Source organism: Neophocaena asiaeorientalis, unplaced genomic scaffold (assembly GCF_003031525.2).
Source record: "Neophocaena asiaeorientalis asiaeorientalis breed wild unplaced genomic scaffold, Neophocaena_asiaeorientalis_V1.1 scaffold373, whole genome shotgun sequence".
NCBI lineage: Eukaryota > Metazoa > Chordata > Mammalia > Artiodactyla > Phocoenidae > Neophocaena > Neophocaena asiaeorientalis.
Window position 1 is genome coordinate 1445368 of NW_020172993.1, and position 26780 is coordinate 1472147.

The 26780-nt window shown below is 40.9% G+C and overlaps 1 protein-coding gene across 1 annotated transcript in view; it reads right to left on the reverse strand.

The window, feature by feature from the left end:
* Window positions 1-21227, reverse strand: part of AMPH (amphiphysin) — a 104616-nt gene extending 83389 nt beyond the window's left edge. Inside the window, exons 1-2 of the mRNA XM_024742253.1 lie at window positions 21151-21227; window positions 1380-1434 (exon numbers count right to left, since the gene is read on the reverse strand). The gene's annotated coding sequence lies outside the window, so the exon portion shown is untranslated. The remainder of the gene's footprint in view (window positions 1-1379; window positions 1435-21150) is intronic.
* Window positions 21228-26780: the final 5553 nt, after the last annotated feature.

Consider the following 26780-nt stretch of genomic DNA (forward strand, 5'->3'; position numbering starts at 1 on the left):
GACTCACCCACATGCTTGCTGAATTTAAGACAGTCAGTCCTGGGTTCAACAATGAGAGACAAGGACAAAAGGACAAAGGAGTTTGAGGTTTTTGAGCACAAGATGCCTGTTCTCCTTGCTTGGCCCTTGCAATAAACCTTTCTCTGCTCTACAAAATAAAATAAAAAATGAAAGGAAGATGTCTGAAATGATCAAAGTATACCCTCAAAGAGTCACACAATGGACTCAGCCACAAAAAAGAATGAAATAACACCATTTGCAGCAACATGGATGGACTTAGAGATTATCATACTAAGTGAAGTAAGTCAGACAGAGAATTTCATATGGTATCACTTATAAAATGATACCAATGAATTTATTTACAAAACAGAAATAGACTCATAGACATAGAAAACAAACTTATGGTTACCAAAGGGGAAAAGGGTCGGGGAGGGATAAATTAGGAGTTTGGGATTAAAATACACACACTACTATATATAAAATAGGACCTACTGCAGAGCACAGGGAACTCTACTCAATATCTTATAATAACCTATAATGGAAAAGAATCTAAAGCAAGTACATTTATATATATTATATATATAAAGTATATATATATTTATATATATATCGCTTTGCTGTACCCCTGAAACTAACACATTGTAAATCAACTATATATCAATACCAATTTAAAAAAAATAAAGTAAAATACTAGTCCCACCCCACAAATCTCTCCCCACTAATCTCAAAATCTGCCTTATCATCCATCACATCCGTGGTTGCACTTGGATCGGACTCAGTGCAGGGGGCTGGACAGCGGCCAGCCGGCAGAGATGGAGCACACACCCCGATCACTCTCCCTGCCCTCCGTCACCAGCCTCATTTCTTTGCCTTGAATATCCCGAGACTAGAAACCAATGCCAGAGCCTCTCTGTCCCCCTACAGTGGCAGGGCTGCAGGTGCAGCTGGGCCCCACAAGTCACAGGCAGTCCAGGACCATGCTTCCTGCTAACCCTGCTACCATCCCTCACCCCCTCCAGCTAGAAGGCTTGTGTGTAAGTCTGTGAGCATCCAGCTCTTGGGACATACTCTCCCCTGGGATGAAATCAGCTGCAAGGTCTCAAGCTCACTCTGTCTAACAACTCTTCCTAGAAAGCTGTAGGACGTGGGAGGCACTTATTCCTAGTTTCCAGCATAAGGGCAGACACATTTGTTCCTTGTATATTCTGATTATCATTTCAATGGGAATTGGGGAGTGGGTGGAAAGGAACACCTGTGCTCGAGTACCCATCCTGCCAGAAAGCCAAATGGCTGTATAATTAACACTCAATCTTGTTACTCTTGAATTCCAAGAACAACCCGCGCTTGGTAACATGCAGTATACAACTCATACACGTTACCTTTGATAGCTGCTAAATATCCTCGGAGTTCTCGCTGAAGTCTGGTACCCTCTGCCTGAAAACACACAAACACAGAGATGCTAAGCATCTTGTCTGTATCTTGCATGCAAACATGTACAAAGCAATAAGTCTCGAGTTATTTTCGCCAGGAGCTCTTTCTTGAAAGAACATAAATATGTGGACACAGACTAAACAAGGTGCCCATCACTCTAGATATTTACAAAGGTTTTACTCAGCCTAAAAAGGAAAAGGAGAGGGACCTCCCTGGTGATCCAGTGGGTTAGACTCCACACTCCCAATGTAGGGGGCCCGGGTTTGATCCCTGGTCGGGTAACTAGATCCCGCAACTAAGACCCGGCACAGCCAAAAATAGATAAATAAATATTTTTAAAGAAAGAAAAGAAAAGGAGAAGGCAAGTAAGACTTTGCTTAGAAACTGTGACCCACCATACAGCAGTTCAATACATTCAAGAGCTACTAAGTCTCTAAATTTTGACATGTAGGTTACAATGGCTGGAAACTGATCACCACTGTTCACTGTTTAATATGGTAGCTACTAGCCCCAAGTGGACAGAGATTTAGTGCCCAAAAACATATATATCTCATTAATATATTCTACACTGACTGTATATTAATACAATATTTTGGATATACTGAGTTAGATAAACTATATTGACTCATTTCATCTCTTTCTTTTCATTTTTTAAAAATTAAAGTATAGGGCTTCCCTGGTGGCGCGGTGGTTGAGAGTCTGCCTGCCGATGCAGGGGACGTGAGTGTACAGCATCTTTCATTTTTTAAAATACATTAGAAAATTTTAAATTATGAATGTGGTTTGCATTGTGTTTCTATTGGACATCACCAAATTAGAGAAATTGTTCAATTGTAAATGTTGGCCCATGAACATTTGTTTTGGTTTGGATTGCACTTAGAAACTCTAAGACTCTGAGAGTAGGATTAGATTTTAGTCCGGAGTTACCCCAGGAAATGTTGATGGTAGCGTGGAGTGGTGAAGCAGTTAAGGAAAGAGAGCCAACGCAGGGTGCATTAGCAAGCAAGCTTCTGCAGTGGGCAGCCCCAGCTTAACCCCGCTGGGGAACTCTGGGAGACAGACTCAAACGCCCTACAGACATCCTAACCGAGGGGCAAGGGAGCTGGGGCATTTATGCATCAACTCCTGCCAATCGTTGGCTGAGGGCTGCTTCTGGGGGACATTAATTCTCCATTATGTCCATGTAGGGGCAGATAGGTCTCAGGAACCACAGAAAGCCCTCGGGCAAAGAGCTCTGATGCTGGAAGCTGTAAGTCAGTCTAGTGGGCTCAGAAAAGGTAGGTGCTAGGGGCATACAGCTGGGCACCTACAGTGTTGCCTATGATACTGCAACTGAACACATTAAAAATATATGCATTTTAATTGCACGATCATTTAACAAAAGTGAAGAGAGCTAGCATACAGAATGACTCCACCTTGAAGATTAATACTATAGCAACTGTTTTATAACTATAACTTGATAGTTAAGAATACACCCACTAATATAGCAACTATAATAGTCACATTCAATTCAACGAGCATTTGTTAGTATTTACCAAAAAGGGAGAGGGGATGAAGGCAAAAAAACTTATGTTCCTTCAGGGACTTCCCTGGTGGTCCAGTGGTAAAGAATCCACCCTGTAATGCAGGGAACGCAGGCTCGATCCCTGGTCAGGGAACTAAGATCTCACATGCTGCGGGGCAACTAAGTCTGCATGCCACAACTACTGAGCTTGCGCGCCTCAACTAGAGAGCCTGCGTGCCACAAACTACAGAGCCCACGTGCCCTGGAGACTGCACGCCACAACTACAGAGCGCACGTGCCCTGGAGCGTGTGTGCCACAACTAGAGAAGGGAAAACCTTCAGGCCACAACTAGAGAGAAGCCTGCACGCCACAATGAAAGATTCCGCGTGCCCCAACTAAGACCCGATGCAGCCAAAAACAAATAAATTAATTAAAAAAAAAAGAAAACAAACTGTTAAAAAAAAAGTCTTTCAATAAATTATAATCTAGTAGAGGAACTAAAATATCTATACGAAAAATTGCATTGCAAAGCAGATTATACTTAACTCTGAAACACCATCCAAACACAATGCAAAGCCAAAATGCCCAGCACATTTAAAATTAGATAGTGATTAATACAAATAAACTCTGGGGACTTCCCTGGTGGTCCAGTGGCTAAGGCTCCGCGCTCCCAATGCAGGGGGCCCAGGTTCGATCCCTCGCCAGGGACCTAGATCCCACATGCTGCAACTAAAGAGTTTGCATGCCGCAACTGAGAAGAGTCTGCATGCCACAACTACAGATCCCAAATGCCTCAACTAAGACCCGGCACAGCCAAATAAATAAAAATAAATATTAAAAAAAATACAAACAAACTTTGAAAAGAAGTGTTTAAGACTATGCTGGACTCCAAAATAAATTCTGGAAGAGAATAGTTTCCTATATCTTATAGTGCAGGTATAGTGACATTATTTCTATAAAGTCTATGTAAAGCTCAGGTGAGGTTTTCTTTACCTGCCTTAAGCTCAGGCTTTTTTTGCAACTCTGTAAATCCAGGTACCACCAGATGAAAGCTTAGGGTTAATTCATTTGTTGGCACATATGAACTTCAACCAGAACGGTGCTACACAGAATGGCAAAACAGAAATCATCAGAGTTCTAAACAACTGACTCCCTTTCTTGTGGCTCAGCATGGCTGAAAATCAAAACTAAGTTTCCTTTGCCTTGCTGAGCCATTCAGAAATGCAGTGTGAAAGCAAACTACTACAAGCTAGATTAAAATAAAACTAACCATAGTGGATTTCCAAAACATCAAAGTATAGTGTAAAACTGTAGGCAAAGAATGAGGAGGATGAAGAAAAATGCTAATGATAAACACTTGGGCACAGGTAGAAGATATGAAGGATCCAGAGAAGAAACAGGTAGAATCAGGCCAAGGTCCCCAACACGAACAGGAAAAGAATTTGGGGAAAAAGGAAGTCAGTCTTTCCCCTATTGATTATCTATTTTGGGACAGATACTGTGTAAGATTCTGAGTATATAAAAAGCTGAAAAGACATTGTTTGGGGAGATTTTATTATTGTCACATCTACACTGCATCTCCCTACCAGGTCTGTTTTGGGGGGAGGATTATACTTCCTGCCCCATCAACATCAAGCTTGGTTGTGGGACTTGGCTAATGAAATGTGAGTGGAAGACCCATGTGCTACTTCTGAGCAGAAGATGTAAGAGCCGTCACACACTCCGACCATTTCCTTTCCCTCTACCACGCGCCCCATAATGTTCCAGATAGGGGTTGCTTCTCCAGCCCGGATCTCAGAGCGAAGGGAAGATGAAATGGGCAGCTACCGTGCACATTTTCAGGAGTGAGAAACAAACCTGTTCTTAAAAGCCGCCAAGGTATTGCTCCCACAGCATGACCTACCCTAAACAGCCTAATACAATGGTTCACCATCAAGAGTAGAAATGCAGAAAGACAGAGTAGCCTGGAATCTAACAACAAGCCAGTGGAGTTACTGAGCAGAAGAGCATTAAAGGCACTTACAGAAACATTTCAGAAAGGAAATCAAATTGGAAAGATGAAGGACAAAGTGGGTGATTTAGCAAATGGGAGCCTGAGTGGTGGCCAAGTGATTGAGAGAGGTAGAATGGTACTGAGAGAGGACAGCAGGCCACAATCACTTGTCCCAACAGACGGCAGATAATTTAGAGAGAATAATATGTGAAATCAGACATGTGATTTACCCAGACAGATCTAGATCCAGACCGATCTAAAGCCTACAGCCCTGAAAGGGGTAATTAGGAGGGTTTGACTCCCCTAAGGCCACGTTTTTCAAAATAGGTAAGTGTAGACCTTAGAGGTACTTAATGATTTGTCTAGCACACTTACAGCCACAAAATAAACCTAAAACATCTCACTGGAATATCAATTTATCGAGATTGGAGGGGGACAAATGGAGAAACCATTATTTTACCACCACTAAGCCACCTGTTAGGATGTAAAATGAAAAGCTGCATAGAGATGAAACAGAACTTCACAGATGTCTCCTGTTTTCAGATGTCTGCTTTAAGACTCTGCTCTACTACTGTTCCTGCCCCTTCCCTGGAAAAGTGCAAGAAGCACTTAGCGCAGGCAGGGCTCACATCTCACCCAGAGGGATGCTTTGCCCTCAGGAAGTAATACAGAGCCAACCACAGTAACTGATGGTTTTGAGTTACCCCGATTGCCCAGAGTACCTGGAAACAACAAAAGAGTAAGGTGGAAAGGCATTCTTTTCCCAAATACTTACGAAATAAAGCACGTCAAATTAAGCCCACAATTAAGTCATTGCCTTTTCTTTCAAGAAAAGTACAAGAAAGAGAAGGAAATATTCGGGCTCTAATCTATACACTGCATTCATCTAGCCCAAGGGGAACAATAAACATTTTAAAAAATAAAATAAGCATCCCAGAAGAAATGTTTAGATATTATAAGAGTGACAGAAAATTCAAATTATATAATAATGGCTTAAATTCATGAGTTCAATTTAGCCAGATAAACTGGAGGCTAACTTAAATAAATTTATTCTTTTCCAATTATTAAAATTCTTAATTTTCCCCATGAGTATTAAGGTTCATAAAGCATTCAGTAATGACCATATTGAATTTCGTATAAAATTCTGCCTGAATCAAGCAAAAGCCTCTGGAAAGAAATTTTTCACCTATAATATGCCACACAGTAGCTCTGCACAAAACCTATTGCATAATAAAATTTACTTAACATCATTACTCTATGTGAATCACAAGTAAGTTTTAAATGAGAAATAACTTCTTATAGCACTGCTCGCATTTCACTGAATCTAAAGTTCTTTCCAAATTCCTCTGAAAATTACCATTTCAGTAATTCAGACTTGAATTGTGTATTGGGCATGTGCGTATGCAGAAAAAAGACTGAAAATTCCACAACGTTGAGAATCTTCCCTTCAATTTCTTAATGTCATTCTCTACAGTATAAAATTACTATTCCAACTCCTGGTCACACTCTCCTCAGGACTTATGGGCAAGTCAGTCTATTATAATTAAGTTATCTGCATTGCCTACTAATACTTCTCTTTGGAAAATATCTAAGAAGGATTCACTGCCCACAATATCCCTTGCCCTGGCATATAGTATAATAACATGCCCCTGGTGTTAGTCAGAGGTCCTTTATTTATTTTTTCAATTGCATCATTTATCAGTGTCAGGAGCCGCTGCCTCTCAAGCCTAGACGGTCCCCCAGGCCTGGCTTTCTTTCCACACAGCCCAAGGGAGTGGCTTGCTTCTCCTTCCTCATTAAAGCTACCCCCCAACACCCCCTCCCTTGTGTGTCATGCCCTTACAGGGCTGGGGAGAAGGAAACCGTCTCCCCAGTCTTCTGTTTCCTGGATGTTCTGGGAAACAAGCCAGGGTCATTTTGGGTTTCATCATGAAGATATCCAAAATGAATAGGCAAGATGGACCTAGAGATTGTCATACTGAGTGAAGTAAGTCAGACAAAGAGAAATACCGTAGGCGGAATCTAAAAGAAATGATACAAATGGAGAAATGATACAAATGAACGTATTTACAAGACAGAAACGGACTCACAGGCTTAGTGAATGAACTTACGGTTACCAGTGGGGGAAGGGTGGAGGGAAGGGATAGTTAGGGAGTTTGGGATTGACATGTACACACTGCTATATTTAAAAAGGATAATCAACAAGGACCTACTGTACAGCACAGGGAATTCTTCTCAATGTTATGTGGCAGCTTAGATGGGAGGGGAGCCCTGGGGGAGAATGGATACATGTATATGTATGGCTGAGTCTCTTTGCTGTGCACCTGAAACTACTGCAACATTGTTAACTGCCTATACTCCAATATGAAATTAAAAAAATTTTTTAATTAATAGGCAAGCAAAAAGTCTTCATAGTTTTAAAACCTTACAGAGGTCTGAGACTCGCTGCCTCTAATTAAAGAATCCCTTTATTCTCTTGCAGAGTGGTCTCTTGAAGCTGTTGCTTTCTTCCCCAAGTGCTGTGAGCACCTCTCCATGATACCTGCCTCTAAGGACTAGACTGAAGTTTAAAATCTAATTAAATAGCTGGAGAGAGAGTGAAACAGGCACACCACCATGGAAAGTTTCAAATATCTTTGTTACCCAATAGGAAGAAATCACATTCCATACCTAATTAAATGTGTTTCCAAATTGTTCTACATCAGATTGGTCCTCAGGAACACCAATTACTTAATTATTTGTTTATATGTCTTGGGGGGAGGGTGGGGCAGAGGAGGGGGTCGGTTCCCAGATAGGCCTGGCTCCTGGGCAGCTCTCGCTGCTTAAGTCTCTCTTCAGCACCTAGGACAGCTCCCAGACACATCTTTGGTTCTTGAACATTTAAAGATTTAATCTATGTAGTGTCAAAGGACTAGCTATAAATGCTACCACATCAAGGTTTCCTACTGCACTCTAGTAATAAGTGCAAGGAAGAGTTACAGACAGATTTCCTGCAAGGTGAGCCTGGTTCCTGATAAGAGCTACCACAGACTGACACACAAGAAGAGTGTCTCAAAGTTCTACGGCTATGGCAAACTGTATCTGGGCATTGGGCTTAAAAACAGGGTTGCACCAAACTATGATGAATAACACTTGAAGATTAATGAGTCAAGTTGTTTATTGTTTCGGTACACTGAATTCTGAAACACTAAAAAGATATTAATATTGGTAAATACTTATGTCTAGGACTGCAGGAGCCAATACAGAGGTACGATTTTGTTAGCTTACCTTAGACCCAGTTACGCCTGCCCAAAAGAAAGAAACTGTACTTGAGGCATTGATTTGAATTTGAGATACAATGCATAGAATGAATTGATAAATTTCTAAGGAACTAAACTCAGCACAGCAATCACTGCAAATTCAGAAGCACCATGCCCCATACTACCATGTGCATGACACCCGCGGTCAGGGGCATATACCAGTGTGGCCCTGACTGTACTTGTAAAACCAAATCCAGTGCATTTTATCTGCAAGGCTATGCAGGTCTAGCCAAACACCTTAAGGCAATATGTATTTAATACCTAGTAAACAAGCAATGGCTTGTTGAATTGACTTGTTAAAATATGGTGAATGTAATTTATATTTATAGGTAACTGATTTATATTTATAGGTAACTTTGTTTTTAAAAAATGAAAGCAATACCCACAAGACAGAAAATTTTTTTATTAAATATCCTCTTTAGCTAAGAAACTGGGTTGATGTTTTAAAAGGAGCCGAGATAGAAGGCCAACAGTATTAACGGATGTATGAAACTTGGATCTGAAGAGATGTAACTTCAAAAACTGTGATTTCACAAAGGTAAGTAATATCAGCTTGCCCGTGATCAGGAACCTATAGAAGTTTCCAGAGTTACATTATTATTTTTGGCCTTTACTGACATTCTTCTCTTGAAAAGGCTAAGTAACACATCAAAATTAAAATTGGCTCAATTTCTCAGAGTTCAGACAGGTTAACTCAATCTTGATGTTAGTATATTTTGTGATCATTTCTGAAGCTGAGAAGAAAATCAGATTATCAAGAAGATTAGATTTAATGGAGTTATTATCAGCAACTTGATGAACAGATGACTCGTAAGTCATAACGTCTGAATCCACTTATGATCAAAGACAACCTTAGGCTGCTCAACACTCCCGGCACTCTTGGTTTACTAAGAAATAGAGCTCTCCCTCTGATAAGCTCGGGTGCCGTTCAATTGGAAGATGAGAGTTTTTCAAAGGTAAAAGCAGCAGGGTCTTAGGCACATACATTTTTTGCTTCCTTGCTTTGAGCTCTTTGTCGTAATAGGAGCCGTCATTAAGAACCTAGCACTGATTTCATAACACCATTTCTTTATTTTTAAAAATTTCTTTTGGCATATCTTCGTGCAAAAGATAGAGAGGAGACTGGAGTGTATTTTGAAATCACATTTCTGGGCTGATGGCGGCAGCGAGTGGAACATGGAAGGGAGATAGACATCGAAGAGAACATCTCAGCTTCCACAGTTTTATCCAAGATTCATGGCCCAATTTCCAACTATCCTTGTCAGCAACTCCAAGCATACCTATGATCTGAAAACCAAGTCAAATACCTTCCGCCTTTCAACAAAACAAAATTAGAAAGCTAGCTGGTAATTACATGTACCATTTTCCCATATACTTCCCTTAAGCCAACTAACTTGTTTATAGGTGTCTATTCTGATCTTTTGGAAAAGCTAACCCATTGTGTGTGCAAGGGGATAGAACTACCTAATTAGAACTGTTAAACTCACCACCACAGGCAGGCTAGATATGACTTACAGATATGCTTTATGGCCTTTAGGCAATTGAGTTTGTGAGCCTTGAAAAGCCATCCCAGTTTTTTTTCATTTCGTGTGTGTGTATGAAGAGGCTTGACTTATAAGCTGCACCAGAGACACTATATACATATCTTTCCAAGCTTTGCTTTAATTCCTAGGGCATAGTAATGAATACAGCGGGGAAGGGGGAAATGACCCAAAAATTAAGAGAAACGCCACAGGAGCCCCCCCTCAACAATGACTCTTCCTGTGACTTACTGTTCAGTGTCCCTTTCTGTGGGTATGGATACAACACCATTTACAATATTCTATCATGGCCAAATTGGACAGGACTTAAAAGTATTAGAGAAACAACTGCTATGTCAAGTTACAGAGGTGCATTGATGAGTAGGAATGAAGTACGTACCTTGTCTATCATTATTCCAGACATAAAGTAACAACCAGGATGCTTCTGAAGCTGCCATTTATGATGTCTGTGTTAGTTCGTTAGGGCCACCGTAACAAAATACCAGAGACTGGGTGTCTTACACAACAGAAATGTATTTCCTCACAGTTGTGGAGGTTACAAGTCCAAGATCAAGGTGTTGGCAGGTTTGGTTTTTCCCCTGAGGCCTCTCTCCTTGCCTTGCAAACAAACAGCTGCTTTCTCGTGTCCTCACATGGCCTTTTTTCTGTATATGTGTGCATCCCAGTGTCTTTCTCTTTTCTTAGAAGGACAACAGTCATGCCGGATTAGGACTCACCAATATGACTTCATTTGACCTTAATTACCTCTTTAATGGCCCTATCTTCAAAAACAGTCACATTGGGCTTCCCTGGTGGCGCAGTGGTTGAGAGTCCGCCTGCCGATGCAGGGGACACGGCTTCGTGCCCCTGTCCAGGCAGATCCCACATGCCGCGGAGCGGCTGGGCCCGTGAGCCATGGCCGCTGAGCCTGCGCGTCCGGAGCCAGTGCTCCGCAACGGGACAGGCCACAGCAGTGAGAGGCCCGTGTACCACACACACACAAAAAAGTCACATTCTAATGTGTACCAGGGTTAGGACTTTAACATACAAACTTAGGAGGTACATAACTTCAGACCATAACAGTGTCCTCAAAGCAAGCCTTTAATATAGCAATAAGTAACAAAGTCAAACACTTACTGAGGGCTCCCTTTGCTCCAGACACTGTCCTATTAACTCATAATCCTCACAATACCTCTGAGGTCAGCACACATTTACAAATGAGAAGACTGAGGAACAGAGGCTGAAAAGCTTGGCCAGAGGTCACAGAGCTAACAGACGGCAAGACGGTACTGGAGCTGAGGTGGTCTGGATTATTTAGGCTCTGCAAACTGCCTCAAAAGCCCACGTGTTTCACTGCCCTCTCCCACCTCTATGCCCTCACACTGTAAAGGCACAGACGCCAGCAAATGACGGATGTGGCTACGTAAGAAAAATCAACTGTTAACCAATGAGGATGACTTAACTAAAGGAATCCTTTTTTCTGTGCTCTCATGATATGGTTCTAATCTGTAAATAACGATACTGGCTGTTTACTTGTTTTTCTCAAAAGCTCACGATTCCTGAGTATACTCCATAGGATTCATAGAGCATAGGGGTTACGTCGGTGGGCTCTGGGATCGCACTGTCTGGCTTTAAAATCTGAGCTCTGCCACTTTTAACTGTGTAACCTTGGGCAAGTCACTTAACCTCTCTAGGCCTCTGATTCATCATTGGTAAAATGAAGTGATAATGGTATTCACTTACTAGGGCTATCACCAGCGTCAAAGGAGACAGTCCACGTAAATTATCAGCAGAGAACCAGGCACACAGTATGCATTCAATAAATGTTGGATGCACTATTATTATTCTACCTGATACCTTTTCAATGATAAACTGTGCAAAGAGCAGGTGTTTCATAAATGCTCGACTGAACCAAGTTCTGCTACTTGTCATAGTATGAAGGAGTATCTTCATGAGAAATATACAAAACCTCCCCCAAACAAGCCACTTGGGAATTGTGACTGCTTCCTTCTTTTTAATTTGTATTTCTAAGTCTCAAACACACATTTATGTTTTTCAGAAAGTTTTTTTGTACCTTTAAGTGCTTCAGCAACAGAGGATCCTAGAACCCGTGGCGGTAATTTATGCAGATGTGTAAGAACCACTCAATAATGGATATGAGAAAAAAATCAAACTGACATGATAGATTACTGTGAGGAAACAAGAAAGCATGAATACCCATGACCAACAGAGTAATCAAGCCCATTCCACAAATGAAAGCTTTTGTGACATATACTCAATTTTCTCGTATATAAAGCGTAATTACAATTATGAGTTGCTATGGAAATCAAGTGAGACAATGTTCAGAACACTTTATAAGTGTTAAAGCCCTACTTATGGAAAGTCTTAATAATAAAAATACTTCATCAGTGCTTTTGCCTAAGCCAGTCAGGTGTGGCTTGGAAATTTGTAAATTTTTTAAGCTCCGTGAAAGAGTCTTATAATTATCTGGGTTTAGGAACACAGTCAAAAGAAGGTACAATTAAGGAATGATGTGTATTACTATTCCACATACATGGAAATATATGTATTATCTTCACTATATCAGTGAAATCTAAGGCTTGCATCCAAGTTGTTACTACCTTACGATGCTTCTTTAGAGATACAAGTCAAACGGGTGACCCGATTCAGAAGTCTGGAATGGGACCCAGGAATCAAAATTTTAAAAGGCATCCAGATGATTCTACTGGTTATTTGGGAACCTCTGCTTTAATTTCTCACTGGGTCTAGCATTTAATTGACACCGTGTGAATGGACACTCTCGTATGTGGCTCTAGTATGACATAGCCAAAAAGGCCCTTAAAAATACGTCCGGCTCCAGGTTTCATTCAGTTACCATCAGACATGCCTTCTAATGCACTTCCATCACTTAGACTATATCTTCAGCGCAAAGTTAGCAAGGGGCTTACAGGGTGACTTATGAGAGAGAATTGCAGGCAATTGCAGGGAATCAGTAATACTGACGTGAATCTGAAAATCAACTGCAGCTCATCTGTGCCGATGTTCACAACCATTCCACAGCCTCCTTAGGCTCGGATGAGAGAGATGCCTACTTCTCTGCATCACATTCTCAGAACAGTACAGTCAACCTGGGGATCATTTAGGGAGGGGCATCCAAACTAGATAATAAGTTGGTTTCACAAGGAGAAGTAGGAGATACATGGAATTGGTCTCTAAATGAATGCTGGGAAATGAGATACTAAATCTTCTCCAATTGGCATAGTTAACTAATGTAGTAAGGTAAAATACAATTAAAATAGGCAACAGAATAAGCTAGATGAAAGGAAACCTTTTGAGCAATAACATGACGAGATTCCTCTAAAAGTGATTTCTTAAGTGGGGAACAGGCTCCATAGGAAGTGGCCCAAACAGTGATGCCTAGAACATCTGTAGTTTGACTGGATCGAATTTTAGTTAGGTTAAGCTTTTGATTTATATAGGCCATAAATGAAAAGATATTCTTGTGGTTGGAATGAAAGAAATAAGAGCAAAGAGGATAAAAGATGGACAAGTTCTCCAACGAATATTTTTCTCTTTCTCCCATCCGGCACCATGGACAGCAACACCTGAATAGTCACAAGAAGTAGGCAGACTCATTTCCCTCCTTGAAAGCCAGTGAGCAAAAGAGAGGTTTAATGGGTGTGTCCGAAATGAACAAACAGAAGACCAAAGAGAAATGCAGGCACATTTGAAGGGCAAGGACCAATACATTCTTTTGACACCTGCAGGTTTCTTCTCTCTGCTCCCTTCCACAGAAGTCAATTGTATTGGCAATCAATGGGTGATACTTACCAAAAAAAGGACTCTTAAGTCAAGACTGTATATGCAAACCACATCTTTTCCACCAGAACAATGGTACAAAGAAGACTGAAAGTCTTAACTAGGGGCTTAGACCATTTTTCGTAAGAATACCAATTGGAGTGAGAGTATACTCATATGCTAATGTTAAAGATGAAACTAGGATACCAAAATGCATTCTAATGATGGAAATATAGTAACATTATCTCAAGATTCTGTGTCTTTTTTCTACTACTTTATTTTTTAAAAGAAAGAAGACTTTTGCACCCTAGACCACAAGCTTGACAAAGACAGAAACTATTCTGTCTGAACTATTTATCACTCTGTTTCCAATGCCTTATGCTTAGCAGACATTTAATTAGGTGTTGAGTCAGCCAAGAAATGCTTTTAATAGACACTTATTATTTGGCTTGTTATATATATATTGACCTGTTACCTTCGATGAAGTATCCAGCTCCTAGCTCAAGCCAATGTCTCCAGTTGTGTACTGGATCCCAACTCCTCTTTCTACTCAAGGACACAAGTCAGCTGTTCTCTCCCCTTTCTCTGGTGATTCATCATATTTTCCTTCTGTACTAAATGAGTCCCATTAGTATACACATATTTCTGCCACCTTAGGAAAATGCTCTCCTGACGCCACTTCCTTCCCCAGCTACAGTCCTATTTATTTGCTCCCCTTTGAAGCAAAACTTGAAACTTACTGTCTCCAAGCCTCCTGATATATTTTACCTCACTCTATATATTCTCTATCTATTCGGTTTTGTCCCCCATAGCTCTCATCATTTCTAGCAAACAGTATAATCTGCTTATTTTTATTAAAGTGTTTTATTTATTGTCTGTCCCCCTGTTCTGGAATGTAAGATCCACAGTGGTAGTAACCTTTGTCTGCTTGTTCTCTGAAGTTTCCCAAAGACCTAGAACCATTCCTGGAACATAGAAGACACTCAATAAATATAAAGAAAATGAATATTGAAATGGTTACATACTATTGTTCTAAACATGCACCCACATGCTATCATCAATCAAATAACCGTGAAACTTCCTTAAAAGTTGATACCAAGAAGAAATACTTTAAATTTTGGAAAACACTGGCACACTAAGATGGTTTTCAGTATTACAGAATTCTCACAGGAACGTATAGCTAGCCAGAAACAGGAGTAAACTTTATTTCCAGAGATGCAGACATATATGAATTCTCTTGTAGTATACTGTGCAATCATTGAGCTCAAACTTTAATGGAAACAAAGTATAAATGCAAGCAACAAGACTCAACAATTCTCTCAGAAGAAAGTAACCATATCAATTAAATATATTAGTGCTCTATGGTCAAAATATTATCCAATCAGAGAAGAGTAAGCTTACTCTAAAACGCAATTCATGAAAAAAAAAAACCCTACAAATTGAAGAATGTAACTGGGGTTCAAGGACTGAAAAACATCTTCTGCATTAATTAAAATTACTTATTACATTGTGAGTAAAAGTATGTAAAGCTCTCAGAAGATGGAAAATACCATACATGCCAGCTGATACATATGGAGTAGCATGGAACTAGGGCAGCTTCAGAACCCAGGGAGGGGACCAGAGCCTTGCTCTAGTCTCAATAACCCAGGTTAGAATCAAATCCAGGCCATGTGAGACACTCTCCAAAGGCTATTTTGCTGCCAAAAATTAGGATGAAAATGAGAAAGTAAACGACAATGAAGAGAAACACTGACAATGAATGAGTGAGGAGGCATGGAAAATCCAAGACAAAGAGGGAGTACAGAGATAAGTGTGACAAGGAGGGATATATTTACTAATAAGCACCTATCAGGTGCAGAGGGCAGAGATTTTTTTTGTTTTTTTGGGGGGCTGTGCTGGGTCTTTGCTGCTGTGCACGGGCTTTCTCTAGTTGCAGCAAGCGGGGGCTACTCTTCGTTGCGGTTTGCAGGCTTCGCATTGCAGTGGCTTCTCTTGTTGTGGAGCATGGGCTCTAGGCACGTGGGCTTCAGTAGTTGTGGTGCACGTGCTTAGTTGCTCCATGGCACGTGGGATCTTCCCAGCCAAACCCGTGTCCCCTGCATTGGCAGGCGGATTTTTTTAACGGCTGGGAAAGGATGCCTTCTTTTAAATATTTTATAACCTAATGAGGACATAGACGCACATCTAAAATAACTGTCATATAAGAAAACTGGAACAAGAGCTTTTGGATGAATTACAAAAAAATGTACACTGGAGGATACAGAGAAAGAGAGAGGCTGGCTGAGGGGACTGGAAAGACGTCAGGTAAGAAATATCTTGTAAGTTGACCTTAAGCAAAGGTAGGATTTCAACAGATGGAGATGGCAGGTCAGGCAAGGATAGTTCAATCATAAGGAAGCACCCGCAGTGGAGAAAGTGGAAGAAGAAATTGGAAGCAAGCAGTCCAGTCCCTAAATACCACCACCAGGCATAGGAACAACCAGCCATCCCCTTTCACATCATGGTTATCTGTGTTAAAAAGAAATAGTTCTAGGATATCTGTTAGGACTATCTGCTCAAGGAAATTACAAAATTTTTCAGAATGTAAATGTGATTTGCCATAAATAAAAATTTTATCCACACATTAACACACCGTGGGAATATATCCTGTATTTATGTTGTTTTTTCAAACTTCTATTCTGTAATTTTTAATTATTTATATACGTATGTCCTAAAAAGTGTCGTGAAACTGCTTACAAAAATTCAAGCGCTAGTCAACACCTCTTCCATCCCAGAAATAAAAACGTGCTGTAGGAACATGCTCCAAACGATCATTTCTGCCACTAGTTCAGCTTCAAGTTTAACAAATGTTTTAAAGTTTATGTTCAAAGCACTAGATTCTGTGCAGAGAAAAAGATGAAAGCGGCCACACGGGACCCCTGTGCAGAGGAGAGATCAGTATGAAGACATGACTCCAGCTTTCAGACGCTGGATTATCCTAATAATGAGAATCAGTGGCTCTGGATCCTCCCCACTGGAGAGCATTTCAAGGTCCCGATATTTCTTTTCTTCTTCATCTGTGTTATACCAATTAGGCCGTTACCTCGTGGTGGGCATGGAGAGAAGCAGCAGAGCTACACTGTATGGTATTTCAAGGGGGGACTAAAAAGCCGTGGAGACGTGAGCAGAAGTGAGGCTCCCTTCTCCTTCATATGAGAAGTTCTCAGACCACACCTCCATTAGGGTGCCCATATCTCTACTCGCTGAAATGTGATCAAAGCTGGTTATCTGAGCCCCACCAGCCCCTGGGTTATCCTGTTGTAATCTGCACACTGGCCATAAGCATGGCATCTTCGTGGGCAAGTTTATGAGCAGGAAGGAGAGGGAGAAGCCAAGGACCTTCCTTTTACTTTGGGACCTTCTCTGGGCTCATTAACAGACCCATCAGCAAGCACCCAGGTGAACTGAAGTGAAAGCAGCCGATGTTCACACCAGTCACTTCTGCTACTTGTTAGCAGCTCTGGTAAAAGAGGAAATATAGAAAGGGACAAAACAAACCCTCTGGGGAGGAAACGGTGAAGTCAGGTCTCATTCTTCTGGCTGGATGTCTCCAACCCTTGCTTTCCTTACCACTCGTCACCACGGAAAACCCTGAGCTCTTGGGGGAGGGGTCACTCTATCCTCCTTTGCTGGACCCTCCTCTCCCCCTCCTCCCTGTCCTGACTGGACCACAAAATCCACAGCAACGGGGAGTACAGGAGACAATGCAATGAGAGCATATGCACAGAGCCTGCATCCATGCTCTCCGGCTAATGCAAATCAAATAACTTTTAGGAAGAGGTCTGGGATCAAAAAGAGAATTTGGGGCTGGAACAAGATAAAAGCTAATCCTGAAGCTCAAGGGCAAACATAGACCCATCTGCTCCCTCTGTTTCCACCACGAAGAAGCAGGGAATATATCAATTACTATAAGGACTCTTCGAATTTTCTTAAAGGAAATTTAAAAGCAAGATCATCAGAGCCCCAGATGCTTGAATACTTTCTAGAACATTCTAGCGGTCTACTTTTCTTAACATTCTTTTTTTTTTGGCCGCACTGTGCAGCATGCAGGATCTTAGTTCCCTGACCAGGGATCGAACCCACGCCCCCTGCATTGGGAGCAGGGAGTCTTAACCAATGGACCGCCAGGGAAGTCCTAGTGGTCTACTTTTAGAATCTTTTGATTAAGTACTAATTTAGTATGGTCAGATGACTCTAATATACTGTACAAATCCAAATAAAGTTCATTTTATACTATAAATAGTATTTCTGTTGGATTTGAAATACATACACACGGAAAAAAATATGAAATCTAGATTTCCTAGGTCAATGTCTTTAGCGTATGTCACCTTAAGAGAATGCCTTCTGCCTTTAGAGTAATGATTCACATTAATACAAAAAATAATAAGCCTTTTAGAGGTCACCACAATCTTGGGAGATCCTTCATCCTTGGTTAATGTTTCTACATAGCATAAAAGCATACGCCACAAATGGGAATTGGTCACCAATACATACTGGGGGTTAAAAAGACACAGTTTTCCTTCTACAGAGTATTAATAAAGTCAGTCTGCAGCTATGCTTCCCAACCTTTAATATGTTTCTATAGAAGATTAGTAAACCTCTCTCCTCACCTTCCTCCCACCCCCTCCTTTTTTCCTTCTCTCCCTTTAATATACAGACAAGGTTAAAGTTCCCTCCCTCCTCATGGCAGTAAAATGACTATAAATTTACTCTTTCTGATTAAATCAAAAAAGTATCAAAATGAACATGTGCAAATGCAAGATGATTTTCATGTGAGAATATTTTCAAAGGGAACCAAAGAGGGTCAGGAGACTCCCTGAGAAATACTATTTTTACATTTCCGCTCTATTTGTTTTACCCTTATCAAGTAGAATTGCTTGTGCAAGTTTCCCCAAATGTTTAAGTTTTACCTGCATTATGAAATCTGCTAACGATCTTGACAGAACTAAGGTGTTGATCTTCAAGAATGACAGTATACTATTGGCTCCATAACATTTGAAAATGTATATAGTGAAAGGAATAAGCAGCAGAGCATGTAACTGATGATGATTTAGCCAACTGCACTTCTCTCTAATACCTTAGACGAAAAACAATCCTCACCTTGTTCAGTCAACAAAGTCCAAAAAAGAACAATAAAAATTCCCCATAAGGGACATCCCTGGTGGCGCACTGGTTAAGAATCCGCCTGCCAGTGCAGGGAACACAGTTTCGAGCCCTGGTCCGGGAAGATCCCACATGCCACAGAGCAACTAAGCCCGTGCGCCACAGCTACTGAGCCTGCGCTCTAGAGCCCGCGAGCCACAACTACTGAAGGCCGGGCACCACAACTAATGAAGCCCGCACACCTAGAGCCCGTGCTCCACAATAAGAGTAGCCACAGCAATGGGAAGCCCATGCATCACAACGACAAGTAGCCCCCGCTCGCCGCAACTAGAGAAAGCCCACGCACAGCAACCAAGACCCAACACGGCCAAAAATAAATAAATAAAATAAATAAATTTATATTAAAAAAAATTCCCCATAATTGGAAAATGCAAAGTACTACCTTATCATGAATGCATTCCTGAACTTGATGCTTCCCAAGGTTAGCCTTCTGGGGTGCTAAAATATCATAATGCCATAAAAGTGTCTGAGAAAAAAAATCTAACAGCAAAGAACTAATTAGCTCCACAGGGACACACCGGACTGGAAGACTAGGTTTCAAAGGATAGAGGGTAAATCCTCAAGTAGGGAAATCTGTAAACGTGAGTCACTTCTTCTATCCAAAGCCAATCCCTTCAAGCAGACACTGGGGACTGGCCTGCAAAGTAACAAGGGCCCTGATTAACAAGTTTCTCTGTGGGAAGTTGCTGCCATCCAAGTCAATGATCTGCACGAGTGCTATCCTAGTGTATGAGAAAGTGCAAGAGAACTCACCAAATGAGAACATCAGGAGATGTGGAGAATCTGATCTCCTGGAGGAGACAGGGGGGCAACTTAGTCTATGAGCCGACGTCCAACATTTCTCTAGGAATTCTCTTTTCTACCGTCATAAATCCAAAGCTCTCTATAATACTCAGTGATCGGGACATGATCTATTTTTCCCTCTATCACCGTTTTCTTCTCCAACTCCCCTCTCTCTTTTCTCATTTTCAGATAGAACGAGATCACTGTTATTCATAACGAATTGTGTTCCTATCTGTCCGACCCTTAGTCTTGGGATGAAATTGGAGACATTCAGCAATGTGTTTTGGTGGAGACTAGTCTACCGGGCTCTACCTGCTGGATTTTATATCCCCTGTTGGTGAGGAAAAGAAACAGCATGTTACGAAACAGCCAGAACACTGATACACAAATGGAAACAAGAAACCTCCAGGATCAGGGATCTGCAAACAGAAGCAAAGGCAGCGACATAAAACCTACGTTGGGGGCTTCCCTGGTGGCGCAGTGGTTGAGAGTCCGCCTGCCGATGCAGGGGACATGGGTTCGTGCCCCGGCCCGGGAAGCTCCTACATGCCGCGGAGCTGCTGGGCCCGTGAGCCATGGCCGCTGAGCCTGCGCGTCCGGAGCCTGTGCTCCGCAATGGGAGAGGCCACAATGGTGAGAGGCCCGCGTACCGCAAAAAAAAAAAAAAAATTGTGAAAACCTATGTTGATCTTCCATTGCTGGCTGTCATCCCTGAGGCCACAATTTCCTCTGTGGACACTTGTGGCTCCAATGACAACAGGAAAATAAACCCATGTCCTTACATTTTCCCTGTGTCCAAACCTTATTTTCCAGAGTTTGCTGGCCCAGCCTACCTCTAGAATGATCTCCAGATTTGAAGCTTCTAATCTAAGAGATCCCGGCATTTATCTTCCCTCTCCCTGACCCTCACGCATGGTCTCTAAAGATGATATGCCAGCCATTCATCAAGCCTTAGAAATATAAACAAATAATTTTAAAAAGTTTGTTTCTTTATTCATATGTCTGTTAAACACGTAGCACCCTATTAAAGGAACAAATATCACAAACTGTGTTCTTCAACCTTTTTTTTCATTATTGCCTCCCCTGAGGAAACTTTTTAGACATTTTTTTCCTAATTATACCCCCATGAAATGTTAATACCACAGATATACCATGTCTACTTATGTGAAGTATTCCCATAAAAAGAGTATGATATTTTTCATCCACCAACAACCAATTTTCTCCCTCTTGGGAGATATACTCTCTATTGAAAATGCGTGATCTTAAAGCTGCAGCAATTGAAATAATTTTGTCAGAAGTATTTAATTACTGCTAATACTCAGTGGAAGATAAATCACCAAAAAGATCGCCTTTCCTTTAGATCAGTAATCTGTATTGAAGAGCTCCAGAGAAGCAAAGTCTTCATCTCCTGAGATTCTAAAACACAAAACTTCTTCCCGCAGTGCCTACTACCTCTTTGCCTCGCACAGAAAAAGTCTAGAGAATTAACCGTTGTTCCCCTCAAGTTAATGCCAAGCCCAATGAAGAAGATCTTTCTTCAACCTCAAGGTATTTTATTTACGCACTAAAACACAAAGCCAACCCATTTCCCACTCCAGAAATGAGATAAATATACTTGCCTCTTGCCGTTTGAAGTTCTGCACATATTCTTCAAACTGTTCATCTTTTGTCTCATCAGCTTTCCCAAGCTTCTGAAGGACCTGGTTTGTGGATAAAACAAAATGGTTCAATTTAATAATGTTTTCAGGGTGGGATAGGGACGGTGGGAGGGAGACATAAGAGGGAGGAGATATGGGGATATATGTATAGGTATAGCTGATTCACTTTGTTATAAAGCAGAAACTAACACACCAATGTAAAGCAATTATACTCCAATAAAGATGTTAAAAAAATAATAATGTTTTCAAACGAAAAGCGGAGCAAGGCTGTTGTTTTGCTCTTCTGAGGAGTCGTCTCTCTTAGCACAGCTAGTTTTCTGTTCTGTAAGCATCTTGGCTTAGTGGCTTTGTAGTTGAACAGACCTGGATTTTAATCACAGTCCTACCACGCGCAGGCTGCATGACCTTGAGGAAGTGTCAAGTTATAGCATTCATTTATGCACATGTTTTTTCTCCAATAGGCTATAAGACTTAAAGACAAAAGCTATGCCTTGTCCTTTTGTCCAAAGCATGTGGCACAATGCTTGATGCGTAACAGTTGCTCAATTTTTTTGTTAAACGGTGAATCAAAGTTATTTGAGGAAAGTACTAGCCTACTTCATAGGGATGGATTTAGAATTACTGGAGCCACAGGCACATGGTAAATTCTCCCCCACCATCTCCTGACACTCTCTTCAATTCAATAAATGTTCAAAGAGGCCCTGGGATACACAAAGCCCATGCTAAGAACTGGTCATCCAGAAATAGATATATGAATAAAATAAGGTCCCAGGACTTAACCTTAAGCTTATGATCTAATGGGGTAGACAAGGCAAGTTCACAAATAACAAATCAAAGACAATCTGTAATAAGCAAGATGAGTGGATTGTAAGGCGTTAGAAGCAATATCCCCTTAGAGCTGAGCTCTTCAGGGAATCCTGGTGGGGATTCTTCAAAACATGCTGGAATCCAGCAATCCCACTCCTGGGCATATATTCAGAGAAAATTATAATTTGAAAGGATACATGCACCCCAATGTTCATAGCAGCACTATTTCCAATAGCCAAGACGTGGAAGCAACCTAAATGTCCATCGACAGATGGATGGATAAAAAGATGTGGTATAACATACCAGCAACTCACTTAACCTCTGAGTATATTTCATCATCAGTAAAATGAAGATAATAATAGTAAAAAAGAAAAAAAAAAGATGTGGTACATACATACAATGGAATACTACTCAGCCATAAAAAAGAATGAAATAATGCCATTTGCAGCAACATGGATGAACCTAGAGATTATCGTACTAAGTGAAGTCAGTCAGACAGAGAAAGACAAACACATATGGTATCACTTATATGGGGAATCTAAAATACGACACGAGTATGAAGTTATTTACGAAACAGACTCAGACACAGAAAACAAACTTATGGCTACTAAAGGGGAAAGGGGGTGGGGGAGGGATAAATTAGGAGTTTGGGATTAGCAGATACAAACTACTATATAAAAGAGATAAATAACAAGGTCCTACTGTATAGCACGGGAAATATATTCAATACCCTGTAATAAATCACAGTGGAAAAGAATATGTATATATATATACACACACACACACACACATATATACACACACACACGTATATAACTGAATCACCTTCCTGTACACCAGAAACTAACACAATGTTGTAAATCAACCATACTTCGAATTTAAAACTATCCTGGCAATTCCTGCAGACAGGAACGTGGCAGAGTACATTCCAGTTAAGGAAGCAGCCTAAGCAAAGACCACTGGAAGAATCATGATGGACTGTGAACTGGACATGAGTGGCTCTGTTTTCCTAGAGCACAGGACTGGGTATCAGAAGTAGTTCTTAGCGATACAGCAGAAAGTTACTTGGGACGGAGCAAAAGGACCCTGACAGTCATGATCGGGTACACTATTCAAGATTCCCATATCTAGTGTCTAAAACGCTAACTTATTTAAGAATTTATAAAAACTCCATAAATGTTGCCTTCTCAGAATACGTACACCCTATGGCATTACCAAATATGTTTTTCCAAAACATAACCATTTGGGCATTAAAACATACGCTCATACAAAGCACTTTCTATGGCTGGGTTTTACATCAGCTTGTGCTAATTTGTTTCCTTAAAGATATAATCTTGTACAAATTGATAACTTCCTTAGACTCAGTTTAGAATGTTTTAACTAAACCCAAGTATCAAAGTATTTACCCAACAAGTCAGAGTCCATGCAGATTCCTTCAAGAAATAAATTTTCTTTGGAGGTAAATAGTAATTATTCTAAGTATATAAGTAAAAAACGATTATTTTATTCTATTCTAAAACTAACTGTTTATAATATATGCTAGTATTCCTTCCTTTGGCATTACTAAACAAAGATTTTTTAAAACAATAAAACTGTATACAGACTCACATATATTACCAATTACTCAACTTCATTCAATTTCATGTCCCAAACCAACATCATATATGAATAATAGGAAAGATATATTATTTCTCATTGCAAATTTATTATTTAAACAAAGCTGGATGTATCCAGTAACGTAACTATTCAAAGGACAAATAATCACTCTATTAACTAATAATCTTTTCTCACTTAAGAGTCTCTGTGAAAGACAGAAGAGAAAACACTAATTTTTGAAAGAACTGGGCATTGTAACTAGGGAATAAGTTGATAAGCATAAGAAACATGATCAAATATCTATATGAACTATTTTAAAGTTGACAGAGGTTATTCCTGGATGGTAAGATTCAGAGTGATCATTATTTTTTTCTTTATAATTTGCTACATTTTCCATAATTTCCTCTATGGTTATATGTTACTAAAGTAATCAGGAGAAATCATAAAGGTAAGTAACAGGAGTTTATCATACTGATATCCGGTATATAAGAGATTTATGTATCAGATTCTAGTACAAGCAAGCAGCTTGTTAGTAACTAGTTGAAAGACTCTCCTCAAAAGATATAGATGAGTGAATTAATATCAACCGGAAGAAAGGTTTCCAGAGGCAGCCCTTGGGGACCTATACCTGATTCAGTGATTCATGTGTAAGGAGAGGGTATCAATGGTACTTACTTCACAGTATTGTGTGAAACTACCAAGGATACACATGGAAAGGCTGAGCTTTGATGCCTAGCATATAATTAATGCTCAATAAATATCTACTATTATTATAGATATTATCTAACACTATCGAATAATTTATCAATGGCCTAAACTTACACTGACAAAAAGTTGGGAAGGATATTGGATATGTTATATGATGAGAATGAGATTCACAAAAGAAAGCTTCCCTAACAAGCTGAAATTCAACAGGGATAAAATGTAGGTCAAAATATAATTGTCCAAGTGCCAGATTTATGTATTCAACTTTCAACTACAAGGAGACAGGATGGATGTTAAGAATACATGGTTCCTGGGGCTTCCCTGGTGGCGCAGTGGTTGAGAGTCCGCCTGCCGATGCAGGTTCGTGCCCCGGTCTGGGAAGATCCCATATGCCGCGGAGCGGCTGGGCCCGTGAGCCATGGCCGCTGAGCCTGCGCATCCGGAGCCTGTGCTCCGCAACGGGAGAGGCCACAACAGTGAGAGGCCCGCGTACTGCAAAAAAAAAAAAAAAAAAGAATACATGGTTCCTGCCCTTAAGTAGAAATAAGGAACCATTTTCGCCGACAGTCAGTATGAGCTGACAAAGTGATATTGCTGCCAAAGCATCTAATGTAATCTCAGGCTACACGAATAAGCATGAAAGGTACCCGGGGAGCAGTCCTGAATGATTCTATGTGGTGAACATGTTGATAAACACACAGATACGTAGACAACCTGGAGTCAGCTGAAGCGGAGAGAGCTGATACCATGAGGTAAGAGGTATAAATGATATAATCGGTATAGTAACAGGGAGAAGAGGAGACCGAAGGGAAAAGAGTACATCTGTCTTCAAATACCTGAAGGACCAACATCAGGAAGAAGGACTGGACTTTTCCCATCAGAAACCAAGATCAAGAACCAGCACGGGCAGGTAAAAGCTTTATCAAGAAAATGTTTGTGCCAGAAATTTCTATCATGGTTTTCTGGAAATTAAATAGTTTGTTGGTAGAGGTAATGAGCTCACTGTCCTAGGAGTTATTTAAGTTTAACCCAAAGTTAGAGGTGCTAGAGAAGAGATTTATTCATCACAATGGTGCATGGAATGAGTCATATTTCAAATATCTTCTCATTCTTGAATCCATAATCAATGTATCATGTTAGACATTTTCCCTAGAGAAGAATGCAAATCTCAATGAATAGAAGGCAGAGAAGAACGTCTGTTCGTTTCCATCTCCAGCTGATACTGACTTGCTGAAGACTGCTTGCCAAACCCTGTGCTAGGGGCTGCAGAACAGCAAGCTGCGTTCCAGGGACTGTGGTCACGTAACAGGTCTGAGCACGGGTGCAAGCTGTGGAACTAGGGTAGATGTGGCTAGCGTGCTAGGCAGAGGGCAGATTACGGAAAGGCTTCGTCTGCAAGACTAAAGACTTCAATCTGCTTGTAGAGACCACGGGAAGGCAATGAAGAGTCTCCCTTCCCTGGAGACAGCTACGTGATTAAATCTGTGCTCCCTGGTGACAGTGTTAAGGACAGGTTAGAAGAGAGAATGAGTGGAAAAGGGAGACCAGTTAAGAGATTATTTAAATAGTCCAGGCAATAAATGATAGCCGGAGCTAAGGAACAGATAAAACCAACCCTCAAGAAGTAAACATACAGGATTTCAAAGCTTATGAGACAAAAATGGTGAGGACAGAATGAGTCAAGGGTGACATCATTTCTTCTGTGGTGGCTGAATGGGTCGTCTGGTGACAATCAGGGTGCTGAGTTGTTGCAAAGTCTCCAGGGAGATGGGAATGGTTTAGATGTGGAATTGGAAAAGGTTAAGAACCAGAAACACAAAGCAGAAATCGTGGGTGGAACCAAAGGCCCAGCTGAGGCAGAAACCACCAATGTGCAGGTACCCACATTTAAGCAGTTTTGTGATTTTTCTCCAGCAGCCTTGATACAGGTGATAAGATTCATCTGCTACATAGAAAGACAGTATCTTAAGGCATCAAGGACACTGAAACCTAGAATTGAGATGACAAAAAAATGTATCTTTTACCTTGTTCTAATATTACAATATTTATCAGTGAGTTTATAATTTAGCTGGCCTCTCTCATTCACCTCTCTACCGGCTATGTTGACAATACCAATTAAGCCTGAACAGTTTGGCACCCCTGATATTACAGGAGGATTACTAACATATTCATGCATCTGATACTCAGATTTTGACAACATGACACATCTTCCTCCTCCCCAGGCAAAAGGAAGAGAAATCTGCGCCTGGTGCATCTTGGCTTAGGATTTAGGTCTTTTACTTCAAAGATAATTTCATGTACATTGACACTTTCCTGTTTTTTTGGGTTTTTTGCGGTTCGCGGGCCTCTCACTGCTGTGGCCTCTCCCGTTGCGGAGCACAGTCTCCGGACGCGCGGGCCCAGCGGCCATGACCCACGAGCCCAGCCGCTCTGTGGCATGTGGGATCTTCCCAGACCGGGGCACAAACCCGCGTCCCCTGCAT